Genomic DNA, 14,474 nt, shown 5'->3' with positions numbered 1-14,474 from the left:
TTGCATTGTGGGAATTATGCAAAAGCAAGGCTGAAAGGCGCTCTTGCCGTTACTTATGCAGGAACCTTAATGCGCCAGGAAGAGGAGGAGGATTAGCGTGTCCTGAGAGGCGCAGAAGCTTCTGACAGGGCGGCCTTACATCCTTGAGCTGACTAGAAGACATGACAGACAAGGTGTCCCATTTTGGGGTAATTAGGCACAAGTGCTTTTCTGGAGACCATAGGCTCAATGCAAAATTACTTCAGCTACTTAGAAAGTTTGATAATCCTCTCCCCCCAGATGAAAAACCGTGAAGAGGTTGATTGCTATTAAGAAGAGAAGCTTATGAGTCATAGGAAAGAGCACATCAGACTGGATTTGGGAAGTAATGGTGTTATAACATCATCAGCCAGGGGAAAGAGTGCAAGTTGTTACTAGATATCCAGAGCAATGCTTATTCCAACATTTATATCTGGGCCTGGGGTGGGGAACCTTAGGCCCATGGACCTAATGTGCACCTCCAGGCCTTTCTATCTGACCCTTGACGTCTCCCAAAGCAACACTTCTCACTGGCCCTGCTCTGGCATTCTTGAGTGCTTTTGTCATTGGAGTGCATCCTTGAACTCTGATATGCCTCCTGCTTGTCTGGATGGAAGATGGAGAGATGAGGGTGGGAGGTATAGAAAACTAACTTTATTGGGAACATATCAGGGACGCGGGTGGCCAGGGACAAGGGTGGCACTGTGGTCTAAAGCACTGAGCCTCTTGGGCTTGCCAATCAGAAGGTCGTGGTTTGAATCCCCGTGACTGGGTGAGCTCCCGTTGCTCTGTCCCAGCTCCTGCCAACCTAGCAGTTCAAAAGCACGCCCAAAAGTGCAAGTAGATAAATAGGGACCGCTCCAGCGGGACCGCTCCGGCGGGAAGGTAAACGGTGTTTCCGTGCGCTGCTCTGGTTTCGGTGTTCCGTTGTACCAGAAGCAGCTTAGTCATGTTGGCCACATGACCTGGAAAAACTGTCTGCGGACAAGCGCCAGCTCCCTCAGCCTGTAAAGCAAGATGAGCGCCATATCACAGAGTCATCTGTGACTGGACTTAACTGTCAGGGGTCCTTTGTTGTTGTTGTTGTTGTTTAGTCGTTTAGTCGTGTCCGACTCTTCGTGACCCCATGGACCAGAGCACGCCAGGCACCTTTGTCCTCCACTACCTCCCGCAGTTTGGTCAAACTCATGCTGGTAACCTCGAAAACACTATCCAACCATCTCGTCCTCTGTCGCCCCCTTCTCCTTGTGCCCTCCATCTTTCCCAGCATCAGTGTCTTCTCCAGGGAGTCTTCTCTTCTCATGAGGTGGCCAAAGTACTGGAGTCTCAGTTTCACGATTTGTCCTTCCAGTGAGCACTCAGGGCTGATTTCCTTAAGAATGGATGCGTTTGATCTTCTTGCAGTCCATGGGACTCTCAAGAGTCTTCTCCAGCACCATAATTCAAAAGCATCAATTCTTCGGCGATCAGCCTTCTTTATGGTCCAGCTCTCACTTCCATACATCACTACTGGGAAAACCATGGGTTTAACTAGACGGACCTTTGTTGGCAAGGTGACGTCTCTACTTCTCAAGATGCTGTCTAGGCCTGTCATTGCCCTTCTCCCAAGAAGCAGGCGTCTTTTAATTTCGTGGCTGCTGTCACCATCTGCAGTGATCATGGAGCCCAAGAAAGTAAAATCTCTCACTGCCTTCATTTCTTCCCCTTCTATTTGCCAGGATGTGATGGGACCAGTGGCCATGATCTTCGTTTTTTTGATGTTGAGCTTCAGACCATATTTTGCGCTCTCCTCTTTCACCCTCATTAAAAGGTTCTTTAATTCCTCCTCACTTTCTGCCATCAAGGTTATGTCATCTGCATATCTGAGGTTGTTGATATTTCTTCCGGCAATCTTAATTCCGGCTTGGGATTCATCCAGCCCAGCCTTTCGCATGATGTATTCTCCATATAAATTAAATAAGCAGGGAGACAAAATACAGCCTTCTCGTACTCCTTTCCCAATTTTGAACCAATCAGTTGTTCCATATCCAGTTCTAACTGTAGCTTCTTGTCCCACATAGAGATTTCTCAGGAGACAGATGAGGTGATCAGGCACTCCCATTTCTTTAAGAACTTGCCATAGTTTGCTGTGGTCAACACAGTCAAAGGCTTTTGCATAGTCAATGAAGCAGAAGTAGATGTTTTTCTGGGGTCCTTTACTTTTACCTATCTGTACAGAAGGTAATAATCGCATCCCTTGCCCCTCCCACTTTTGCTTCTGGTCACACCTATCTCTGGCATGCAACCCCTGCAAGGCTGCTCATAAGAGAGATTCCCTGCCTCTCCTTGATATTCACTTTTATCTTTACCTTTACCTTATTTACTTGCAAAGTGGCCAACTTTACCAAGTGGGGAGAATGGAGAGAGTACCAGGATGCTGCAAGGTCTCTGGTGTGACTCCCTTTGCTCTTCTCTGCAACCCATCTAGATGGAGGCCATACCCTGCCCCACATCAGAGACAGGAGGGTAATAGCATCCCAGAAATGATACAGTGTGCTATGGGAGTGGTCTATGTTGGCTTGGGCTGATGGGAATTATAGTTAGGGATGGGTGAAATTGTCAGTTTCACTCCAATATCTCATTTTCAAGTTTAGTTTTTAACATTTCTATATCAGTTTGCAATTATTATTTTTCAAAAGCCTTCACAATGATTCAACAGCATTTTAGGGCAAGTTTCTCCTAATACACACATTTTTGTGTGTGCTATTTTCACCAATACATTTTTTTATTATTATTCTTATCACCCACCATTCACCCGAAGGTCCCAAGGCAGGCTGCAACATTAAAACACAATATTAAAAACAGTTTAAAGCAACTTACATGTCCTTTCTTATAAGTCTACAACCTATATGCTCTCTCTCTTGCACACTTCCTTTCTGATATATGCATTTTTGTATACATTAATTGAATCACAGAATCAAGGAATTGTAGAGCTGGAAGAATCCAAAGGGCCACCTAGTCGAGTCCCCTGCAATGCAGGAATCACAGCAGGAATTGCAGGTGCAGGAATTTGGTTGGAGAACTGCCTCTCAAAATTTGGAGAAATGTGGATTTAAGTGTAAATTTGATAGAGTCACATCTAAATGTGAATTGAGCCAAGGTATTCTCCCCATCCTTAGTTCCGGTCTAAAACCTCTGAAAGGCACTGGGTTTGGGAATGCTGAGACATACAACTGATTTAAGGTGAACAAATAAAATGATTCTTTGGCTTCTCTAATGTCAGAATGACATCTCTAGTTATCAGCACATGATGGGCAGAGGGCAAAATACAGCAGGAAAGGGGGATGATTTGAGACGGATGGAAGGTAAACCCAGACAGTACAAACAAAAAAATTTTTTTCTTCCAGTAGCACCTTAAAGACCAACTAAGTTAGTTCTTGGTATGAGCTTTCGTGTGCATGCACACTTCTTCAGATACCTGAAGTATCTGGTATCTGAAGAAGTGTGCATGCACACGAAAGCTCATACCAAGAACTAACTTAGTTGGTCTTTAAGGTGCTACTGGAAGGAAAAAATTTTTTTGTTTTGACTATGGCAGACCAACACGGCTACCTATCTGTAACCAGACAGTACAGATAGTGTTGGAAGCAGAAGACAGAACTTGTGCTTCAGGCAACCTAGAAGATGTTGGAGAACGCAGGGCCCAAATCATCTCCCATTAAAATAGCTGGGTTCATTCCAAAAAGGAACGCAGTGCTCGCTTCAAGGGCATCCCCACTGGTTGGGTATCAGGACTTCATGCGATATAACATCAACTGCTTGGATGCAGAGCCAGCTATTCTAGAGGGTGCCATCCAAGGGGCAGCAGGTCGGCACCTCCAGTCCAGTGCCTGAGTTCAGTACTAGAGTGATGAACTACATCCAGCTCCTCAAGGGGCCCAGCAGCCTTAGCTGTGACCTGCCGATAGCAAGCACAAATCATCCTTGATGCCATTGCAAGCTCCCATCCCTCTAGGGCTGCTGGTGGAGTCCATCAACCGAAGGCTACAAGATAGATTTGGGGTTTTTAAAAATAAAATATATATTTCTTTGTCCGATCCCATTGCTTTTTCCTGGATGAAGAGCTGACTTAGAAAAAGTGACAGCTCTTTCCAGCTCCTTTGACTCAAGCGCAAACATGTCTTGAAAGAGCTGAGAATATTAAACATATTTTTTAAAGCAAACCTCCCACCCCCCCAAAGTGGATTGGGTGCCTCTGAGGCTCAATGTCTTCTTTGGCCTAATTTTAGAGGATGATCCTTCAATACATTTCCTCCCTCTGAACCAGATTCCGAATGGGTTCTAATGTGCAAATCCTGAACTGCCAAATCGACTCAGAGGCAGAACGAAAAGGTGGGTATGTGGGTTCCCCCCCTTTCAACCAATACTTGTTAGCTGCATCCCCTTTGCAGTCTAACCCCCCCCCCCAAAAAAAAACCTCTAGTTTGTTGGTGGTATGTAATGGCTGGGATTTGATTGAGGCTCGAAGAGACAGATGGCTAGGTCTTTGTCGAGGTTGCTCAAACACACATTTTAGATTTGTGCACCCTGGCTTGTCAGTGATTGGCATCTTTTGGGCACTAAGCTGACACCAGCACAAGCTGAGGGCCCTCTGGCTACCAATCAGAGCCTCAGCCCAGTATGGAGCCAATCCGCAGCTACTGTGCTTCATCTCTCCAAAGGTTACTTCTGCCCTGCTGGAAGCCCATGTTGGGAGGAATGGATTAGATAAGGTCATCCCAGGCTGCCTGTCTTCCTGCCATATCCCTCTGAGCTGTGTGAATAATAGATTTATGGACCAATGGCTTTGAGAAGGATAGGAAAGGGCCATAGCTCAGTAGTAGAGTATCTGTCTTGTGTGCAGAAGGTCCCAGGTTCAGTCCCCAAGGGCATCTCCAGGTAGGGCTGGGAATGGCTCCTCTCTGAAACTCTGAAGAGCCTCTGCCAGTCAGTGTAGGCAGTACTGAGCTAGGTGGACCAATGGTCTGACTCAGTCTATGGCACCTTTCTATCTCAAAGGCATTTTCAGATTTGTGAAGTCTATGGAACTTTTTAGTTTTCACTTTTAAATTATAGCAATTGTTTCTAAATTTCCACCTGCACATATAAATGTACACGTGCCATTTTTGTGTGCAAATACGTTCTTCTTTTTTTGCACAAAGCATGACTGAGTCCCAGCTAGGTCAGGCCAGCTGCTGCATGCAAGTGGCTCAACTAAACATCAACCATGCTAAGAACACAGAAGAGGACCCAAGTGGAATTTCGTCCTATGACCTCAGGCTCTAAATGCTACCCATGTGACCGAAAGCACTGGAGAGTTCAGTTACATCTGTGGACCTTTTTAAGCAGATGGGATGACGGGCTTATCGTGTGTGTGCCCCCACCCACCGACCGGTCCACTGAGCAGAAGGAACAGATGCTCTTTCAGAAGGGGAATCCAGAGGGCTGGGATGTTCGTGCGTGCGTGCGTGTACAAAATGGCTTTGAAAAATGCAGATTTTTTAATTATCTAATTATCACCTGGCTTGTAAGGCTAGAAGTTGAATGAGAACTCTAGAAAAAGGCTTTTATCTTTAGCGACAAGGGTCAGAGATGGGGTTTGTTTGAGGCCATGGGTCTGAGACAAAGCAAGTGTGTGGGGTGACAGGGCCGCAGGGGCTCACATGGAATCCTTCTTAGTCCATTAGGCTCCAGGACAATGTGCCCAAATGCGGATGTTCATTTCTGTTTCAGTGACCTTGGAGAATGAGGAAAGAGGGTGGTGGGGAGGATGACAAAAAAGCTTCAGGCAACAGCAGACGGAGGCTTCAAATGGCTGTTTTAATTTTAGCCAGATTGTTTTGTGTGTTCAGTCGAGGTTATTTTAGGATGAAAAAATATGCTTTTGGTGGAACAGCCATGCAGAAAGGATATTGGTTGCCTTCCCATAATCACAAAGACTTATGTAAACGCCAGCAACAACAACAGCCAATTTGACCACACTTTGGCTGACCAGGTGATGGTATCATGTACAGGTGTTGCCAGAAGGATGCTCCTCCGTTTGTATTCTTGTACACCCTCTGGGCATGTTTGCACTGCCTTACTCTCAGGGGCATGCCTTACGCACCTAGCAGATTTTGTCCCAATCTCATTCTCCCACCAGCGTCCTCAACCAAATAACTGCGGTACTGTTGGCATTTGCTAAAAGGGCCACAGGCTTTGTGAAAACATGGAACAAAGTGTGGATGTTATGATTTGTGATATATGCTGCATGAAAAGGTCACATCTAGCAGTGCAAACAGGAGCACTGAGAAAATCCCTGCAGGGCAGAATATAGATGGTCGCAGACCGAAAGAAAGGCTTTCAAAGGGTCCCAGGAGAGTAGTTACAACACTCTGCTCCGCGGATAAGACTCGGTCTTAATCTGGCTGAAGGAGAATTGTTCTGAGATGGTCTTGGTCTTGCTTCCCTTATGAATTTCTACAGAGAGCTTTTTCTCTCCCTAGAACCTAATGGGGTCATCCAATGAATCTGAATGTTAGAAGATTCCAGATGAACAAAAGAAAGCAATTTACAGTTCTATGATTCTATTACACTGCACATAGCTAAAACTGTAGGCTTCACTCCCACAAGATGAAGCAACGTCCACCACCTTGGAGGGCTTGAAAATAAATTGGGCCGAGGGAATGGCTGGACTAGATGGGCCCCCTTTGGCCCGATTCAGCAGCTAGGCTTCCCTTTTGTTCTATGAAGGCCAACTGAAGTGCAACTGACTCAGGATGGTCTCTCCAGACATTTTTTACCCCTTCCTTAGTACTTTTTTCACCTGTTTTTTCAGAAAGAATTGAAGACATTTTTGTTTCAATAAGCTTTTCCAGTTTTATAAGCTTTGGAGATTTTATTTGTTCTTTTGGGGGTCTTTGCTTTGGTTTTTATTAGCTTTTAAAATCCTTAGTTGTCTTTTTCTATTGTTTTAAACCCGTTTTTAATTGTTTTTATCATATGAGTGTAAATTCCCTTGAGACTTGTAGGAAGGGAGATTCATATATTTAATACAACAGACTGTTGCCATTTACTGGGAGTCTGGTAGAAATGACAATAATCTGTGCATTATTTGTGATGCAGCCTCAACCGCTCCCTTCCACTCCAGTTAAAGCAAATCCTGTGCAAGGCAAAGCAATTGATTGTGAAGGATGGCAAAAGGGCACCTGAACAGTTGTGTAGAAGAAGGAATTTGGGCAGGTGCAATGTGTCATGAAGGGCTGAGAAAAGTTTCTTCATAGAATGCTTAATTAACTGATGAAACTCACCACCACAAGAGGATGAAGGCTTTCAGGAAAAAAGTATTAAACGTATTTGTTTAAGAGGGAAATGCGATGAAAACAGCTGCATCTTTAACAGTCTGAGGAAGAGCAATAGCTTAATAGAAAAGCAGCTGCTTTGCATACAGAAGGTCCCAGGTTTAATCCCCAGCAGTATCTCCAAGTGGGGCCAGGGAATATTCCCTGCCTGAAATGCTGGAAAGCTGATGCCAGTCCACGTGGACAATACTGAACTAGATAGACCAAGGGTCTGACTCAGTACAAGGCAAGTTCCTGTATTTTGAGGACTTAAGTTTCATTTCAAAATTGCCACTTGCTTGGACAGTGTAGGAACTATCACAGATCCATCCTGTGTGTGAATTGGGAATCTGTCACCCTGGCATATATTGCCTCAATCCGTTTTTTCTTCCATCTTGTGAGATGTGTTCCTAACTAGCCTACTTGTTGGCAGCAGATCTGCTTTCCTGCTTCACCACCTGCTAGGTGGGAGCTACATGCCAGTTCCTCTTTTCCTCCCCCTCCCCATTTCTGCTCTTATCCCAGGAGTTAAGTGGTGTTAAGTACTTTGGGAGGCCTGAGATGTTTGGCATTCTGCCTCTGCTTGTGCCTCACTGAGTGGTGATGATGACTAAACACTTTACAGGAAAGTAATCAAAATCCCTTCTCAGGTGACCACCTCCCCACTCCTTTCCAGGTAAGCTGGTTTTAGGGAATTAAGGTGGATGGGAGTTCTCCATGGGAGCTAAGAATTGTATATTTTAGAAAATTCATGGCAATATATATACACCACTTGATAGGGAGAAAAAACCCTCAAAGTGGTTTACAAAAAAACCAACACATTAAAATTCTCAATAGACAACATTTTAAAATGGGTATTGATAAATATTCAAGAGATTATTGAAATCAACAGTAAGCAAAAATAGATTAACACATTTCAGCATTCTACATATCTGGATAGGGGTGCCTATGCAAATATGTTTTGGATAGGAGTGCCTATGCAAATATATTTTAAATAGGTGCTGAAAAGAAAACAGAGAAGGTACTTGGCTGATGTCAAGAGGCAGGGAGTCTCAAAGGCTGGGTGCTGCCACAGTAAAATATTTTTTACTTACAGGTTCAGAAGGAGAGTTATGTGGCACCTGCAACTCCGTGGCAGATCACAAAGGGATGCCCTTGGTGTCTCAAGCAGGAATTGCCCAGGTACACTTATGGTACAGAGGCTCTTTTCTATACCCTTTTGTCTTCTCTTTGTAGAAGTTACCTAGAAATGCAGGTTGCACAGTTAACACTGATTATGGCTCATGCAGAAAAAGCCTGCACTGCCATCTCCCCCAAACCCAGACCTTTTGTAGTAAGGAACTTTTTGCAGCATGGTCAAGGATTCTGGGACTTGTACTCCAACAGAAACGGGAGTGGGTCCAAGTCCCTCGCCCGCTCTGAAGAATGGCTGCTGCAGCAAACCGCTGGCTGATGGAGCTGCATTTTGAACATGCACACAGAGAAGGAACCAACTTCAGCGTCGCCTGTGTCCATCACACCTGGCTCACGGACCTCCCAGGGCCAAACCAGAATGGATGTTAGTCGCATCATTAGCCCACTCATGATGGGGTTTCTAAATAAATAGTAGTCACACTATTAGGGGTTGGGAGAAAAGTGGATTAAGACTGCATATGCTTAATAAATGTAAAATACATCCCCCAGGAACTGTAGTTTAACCCCTCACAGAACTGCAATTCCCATCACCCTGAACAAACAGCAATTCTGAGGATTCTTTGAGGTAAGTGCTTGTTAGTTGAAGAAGTCTGATAAACAACAACCTTAATTACTTGTTATCTAATGCCGCAAGCTTCCTTTTTCTACATCATATTGGCATCTATCCAACTCTTACTGTCATGGGCAATAATTGTCTCGCTATAAACCATATAATAGTAGCTACAGTGGTATCTTGGGGAAAATGAAGGAAGAAGGATTTTTCTCTCTCTCTCTCACTGAAGATTCCATTGCTTTGGCTTCTGTGTCTCTCCTAATCAGGCTCTTGGGCTGAAAATAGATTCCTTTTGCTGCGCACAGAGCCCAGCTCACCGCCACGCACTGTGCACACGTCCTATCAGATTACAGGGGAGACCGCACTCACGCGGCCCACTTTGCTGGAGACCCAGCTGCGCCTTTGTTCAATGGGGAAGAGGAATTAGGGGGCCTTGGTGGCAGCAACCTGAGCCCATACAGTTAGAGGACAGAAGGTGTCACTAGGGGGTGTCACTGGAGCCCTTTCCAAGGACTGCCCACTAGGGCTTTGTGTAAGCAGCTCAGGTGATCTATGGCTAGGGAGTAGGAAGGATGCCTCTAGGATCAACGGCAGGCTGGGCACACCCCTGGCTGACACTCTGGAAAGTGGCTGCCTATCAGGGTAGACAATACAGAGGCTAAATGGACCAAAAGTCACAATTCAGCATGACAGCTTTCTATGTTTCCACATTTCTGTCTAAGTCACCACACAGAGAAGTTTTTCCAGACCCCCAAATGTTGTGAGGTTAGGATCACAGGAATCTACCTGGTTATTGAATCAGACCAGTAGTCCATCCAGCTCAGTATTGTCCACACTGGCTGGCAGGAATGGCTCTCCAGATTCAGTCAGGGAACATTGAAACTGCAATGAAAAGATGTACAGGCTGCTCAACTTAAAGAGGGATATGCGTCAGAAATAATAAATGCCAGGAAAATCAGAGAAGCTTATAAAGACCATACAAGGCAACAGTCCCAAGAGAAACCCTTTTTATGAGAGGATGGATTCGGGTTTTCGGGTTGCAGTGTGTGGTGTGGGAGGGAATGGATAACTGTATACACACTATGCCTTTAAAGCACGTTCGAAGCACAGACTTTCCTTCCAAGAATTCTAGACACTGCAGTTTGTTAAGGGTTGCTGCTGGGAATTGTAGCTCTGTGAGTGGTAAACTACAGTGCCCATAATTCTTCAAGGGAAAGAATGTGATTCAAATGCGCTTTAAAAGGATGGTATGTACACAGCCATGCATTTCCTTCTTGTAAGGCTAGTGACCCCAGGCAGGCTGACCATGTGTCCCTTAAACATGTTTTTGCCCTGTTCACATCTAAATAGGGATGTAGGATCTACTCTAGCTGTCATCAACCAGTGAATGATCACATAGTAAATTCTGAAAAAGTGCTACGGGTGTCAGTCACAAAATGGTTGCCATAAGGGTGTGGTTTAACACTAAATGGCTGTCACATCTGAATGAAAGAAAAGGGAGAAGGACACCAAAAGGTGGTACCTACATCAATTTCTATCTACTTTCTCTAGGCTGTGCATGATTTTATTAACTTCTGTCATGTTGTAATGAAATGGGGATGGAGAGAGCCATGTGTCACCTTGAGCTCCTTGCAGGAAAGGTGAGATAACAGCAGCAGCAATAACAACAATAAACAAATACAAACAAACCCACCCCAAAATAAAACGTCCAGTGCTGGCACAGAGTTAGCTTTCAGGTATGATTCTATGATGCATGCCGATTTAACCATAGCGGTGCAAGGCCATGAATAGTTCAGGCAGGCAGGCTTGAGTGCAACAGCGTTCTCCCCCTCCTGCGGTTTTCTGGAGCACACTGCCTCCAACAGTGGAGGTGGTACATAGCCATCAGGGTTGGCGGCCACTGAGCAGGAGTAGCAAATAGTCCTTTGTGCATTTTACAGGGAATGTATACAGAGACTTTTTGCGGGAACCATAGAGAGGCAGGGGTGGGGTCATTAGTGCCCATGGGCACCGTGTTGGCCATATCAGTCTGCTAAGGGAGCGTGCAGCAGAGAAGAGTGAAACCTGCCACCTCTTCATCTGATCTCCCTGTTCTGTGATGCTTGAAGCAATTTTCTGGAAAGAGAAGTAAACAGAATTGAATTGGGGTATATTTGTGAACATGCAGGGGGAGCAGGGGTGAAATTTGGATTGTCTGTCACAGGCACATCCACCCCATCACTAGGCAGGCAGTGGGGGCAGGGAGGTGGATAACTGTTCCATAGAGTCCTTTGTGAACTCATCAAGAGCATTTATGCGAGCCCAGCTGGACTGCAACAGCAGAGGAGTCGAGTGGGGGTGAAAACCAGGGGGATATAATTTTGTGGCTGTCTGCTGCTTCCTGCTTCAAGCCCAGGCAGGCCAAGGTTTGAAGTGCAAATGAGGCAGATGGGAGCAGAAAGGGAACATTTGAAGCTACAGGATGCCACTCTCATCCCATTCCTATAATGTCACCAATTTTCTCAAGGATGCCATAAACATCTTGCACAACATCATGGGGGGGGGGCCACCAGAGCACCCAGCAGGCAAACCAGCAGGGGCTCAGAGTGGAAATATCCCCCACCCCCTGCTGCTGCCACCACACATACTCAGCTTTACTGGGGATGAAATGTTAATTTTTTTTAAGAATTTGAATAAATTCAGGCTGGCTGTGGTTTGCAACAAGGAAGAATCCTTGCACCTACTGCTGTGTTGGTGGCCTTCATTTATATACATAAGGCAGAGCATTTCAAACTGAAAAGCCCCAGAGGACTGTGGAGGAATACAAGGAGGAAAAACGAGTCGTTAACTAGGGAGATGCAATTGCACTTAATGAACAGCAAGAGGGTTTCATTTATTTATATAACATGTTTGCCCTCCTCAGTCTGCCTGACAATAAGAAACAACTAAATAGCATCAAACCAGTTTAAACCTTATGTTAATGAATACTATAGAGCAACACCGAAAAGAGCAACCCACCCTTTTTTGCCTGCAGTACTGTATTTTGGATTTGTGACCTGGCCTGCATTGAAAAGAGCAATAGTCCTCACCCTTTTGAGACCAAGGAGCCACCCTTTAGCCTAAGCATGCATTCAGGGAACCAATTATTCATTTTCCAATATATGTTTTCAAGGCAGAAGCACTGCTAATCTTTGGTTAGGCCCACCCACCATCTGAAGACCAATGGATTAGAGCAGTGGTTCCCAATCCTTTTTAAGCCATCATTCTCTTGGTTCCATAAACTCATCCCCAGTGCCCCATGCCCTATAAAAAGCATCATTCATATTAGCACTTTACACAACCCACTAAGGAAGAAAATAACACAATTCAAAGCTGTAACAATTAATTTCACATTTATATAAAAGTCAGTTAAAACTATTCAGTTGAATCAATCAAACAAAACTTATGAACTTGATCCAATGATATCAGGTTTTCAAAGCCTGTTAGTCATTTACACCTCCAGCGTCCCACTGCTGCCCCCCTGGCTCTTAGCGCCACCCTAGATAATCCCACAGCCTCCCAGAAGTTGGTACCACCCACCATGGGAAGCATGGGTTAGAGGGAGATGCATTATTTGAAGTAATAGGTTAGCCTTCCTCAATTTGCAGTCCATGAAATGTTTTGGACTACAACTCCCATCAGCCCCAGCCAGCAGAGCCATGTAGAGTAGACATTAATCCCTGCTGCATGAGATCAATTTGGGGAGGATGGGGGAATCAGAATTGGTATTTAATAGGTTATCACCACCTATGCTACAGCATATGAATTTACAGATGATACAGGGGTTCCTTACTGAGAGCCAGTGTGGTGTAGTGGTTAAGAGCGGTAGATTCATAATCTGGGGAACCGGGTTCGCGTCCCCGCTCCTCCACATGCAGCTGCTGGGTGACCTTGGGCCAGTCACACTTCTCTGAAGTCTCTCAGCCTCACTCACCTCACAGAGTGTTTGTTGTGGGGGAGGAAGGGAAAGGAGAATGTTAGCCACTTTGAGACTCCTTCGGGTAGTGATAAAAGCGGGATATCAAATCCAAATATTATTATTCCAGATCCAAATGTGCCTGCTGTTACATGTATGTACAATGAATGCAAGATAAATTTTGCCACCCTGTGCTGAGTTTTAACTTCCAGTGACCTGCAGAAGCAGGATGAAAGATGAAGAACAGTGACTTGAGAATTTGCATTTGGAAAATATTGAAAAGGCACCCCCAAAACAAAGTAGTTCCAGGGGGCGAAGCAGGAGTCAAAAGACTCCTTTTGATCCACCAGAGTCCATTTGGTCAGGTGCGTGAGGTGGGATCTTCAGATGGTAAGTTTATGGATGTAGAGTAAAAAATAGCCAAGCATTAAGACCATAAAAAGAGCCCAGTGGCTGATTCAGGCCAAAGCAGACTGATCTAGCCCAGCATCCTCTCAGTGGCAGAATAGCTGCCTCAAAGGGAAGCCCATAAGCAGGACATGGGTGCTGCAGAACTCTCCCCACGTGATACCCAGCGACTTGACATTCCAGCACCATTTTCCACTCCCTTCCTTCTCACCAAAGCCGGGGAGACCTTTCCAGCATGACAGTAGTGTGTGGCAAAAAATGAGTGAAGCAATATGTGGGCTCTCTTACCTCCTTCCTTGGTCCACAGCTTCAGTGATCACTGTTGCAATCAAAGTGTTATGTACTGAAGTTCTCACCCTGGGCCAGCAGGAGGATACTGTAGATAGTTTTCACTCAGGTCCACATAAGCAAAGAAGGGATTGAAAGTGACGTTCAGTGATTGGATAGTTTCAGAAAGTTGTTACAGTTACGTTGTACTGGAGCTCTATATAAGCAGGCTGGCTGAACCCTTCAGTTCAGTTCTGTTCTGTTCTGGCCTGTGAATAAACAAGAGCTGTTTGAAGAATTGCTGTGTCGTCTGATATGTTCACCCACAACTTAACACAAAGCTCCCTTCAAAAGAACAAGACATTAATTGGACATTATCTGCAGTTCTTTGAACAATAGAAAAGCACCATGTCAAATATCTGCACGTACATGTCTCTATGTATATGTGTATGTTTCACATGAAGTTGACCTGCCGAATTGCCTTACCCCCAGTCCTTTTTTTCTAAAAAAATGTTTAGGGGTACGCTCATTTTGACTCAATAAAATCACCATTTTATAGTTCAAATTGGGGGGTGGTAAATGGACAAACATACAAAGATTCACAAAATGTTTAGAAGTATGCGTACCTCTGCATCCCCCCCAGAAAAAAAGCACTGCTTACCCCCATATATGACTGCTTTGGTCTGAGGAACTGGTGCTGTTACAGCACCACGTAATTAATACTGTCTGCATTTGTAATAAATCAAAATTTCAGTTTAGCAGC

The 14,474-nt window shown here is 44.9% G+C and overlaps 1 protein-coding gene across 2 annotated transcripts in view; it reads right to left on the bottom strand.

Annotated features, from left to right (window-relative positions):
• Positions 1–14,219, bottom strand: part of CABP1 (calcium binding protein 1) — a 73,204-nt gene extending 58,985 nt beyond the window's left edge. Inside the window, exon 1 of one of the 2 annotated variants that reach the window (XM_053368538.1) lies at positions 13,733–14,219. The gene's annotated coding sequence lies outside the window, so the exon portion shown is untranslated. The remainder of the gene's footprint in view (positions 1–13,732) is intronic. The other variant, XM_053368542.1, reaches the window with a different exon arrangement.
• Positions 14,220–14,474: the final 255 nt, after the last annotated feature.

The sequence above is a fragment of the Podarcis raffonei genome, chromosome 16 (genome assembly GCF_027172205.1).
Source record: "Podarcis raffonei isolate rPodRaf1 chromosome 16, rPodRaf1.pri, whole genome shotgun sequence".
Lineage (NCBI taxonomy): Eukaryota > Metazoa > Chordata > Lepidosauria > Squamata > Lacertidae > Podarcis > Podarcis raffonei.
This window is presented reverse-complemented; position numbering and strand designations above follow the sequence as displayed.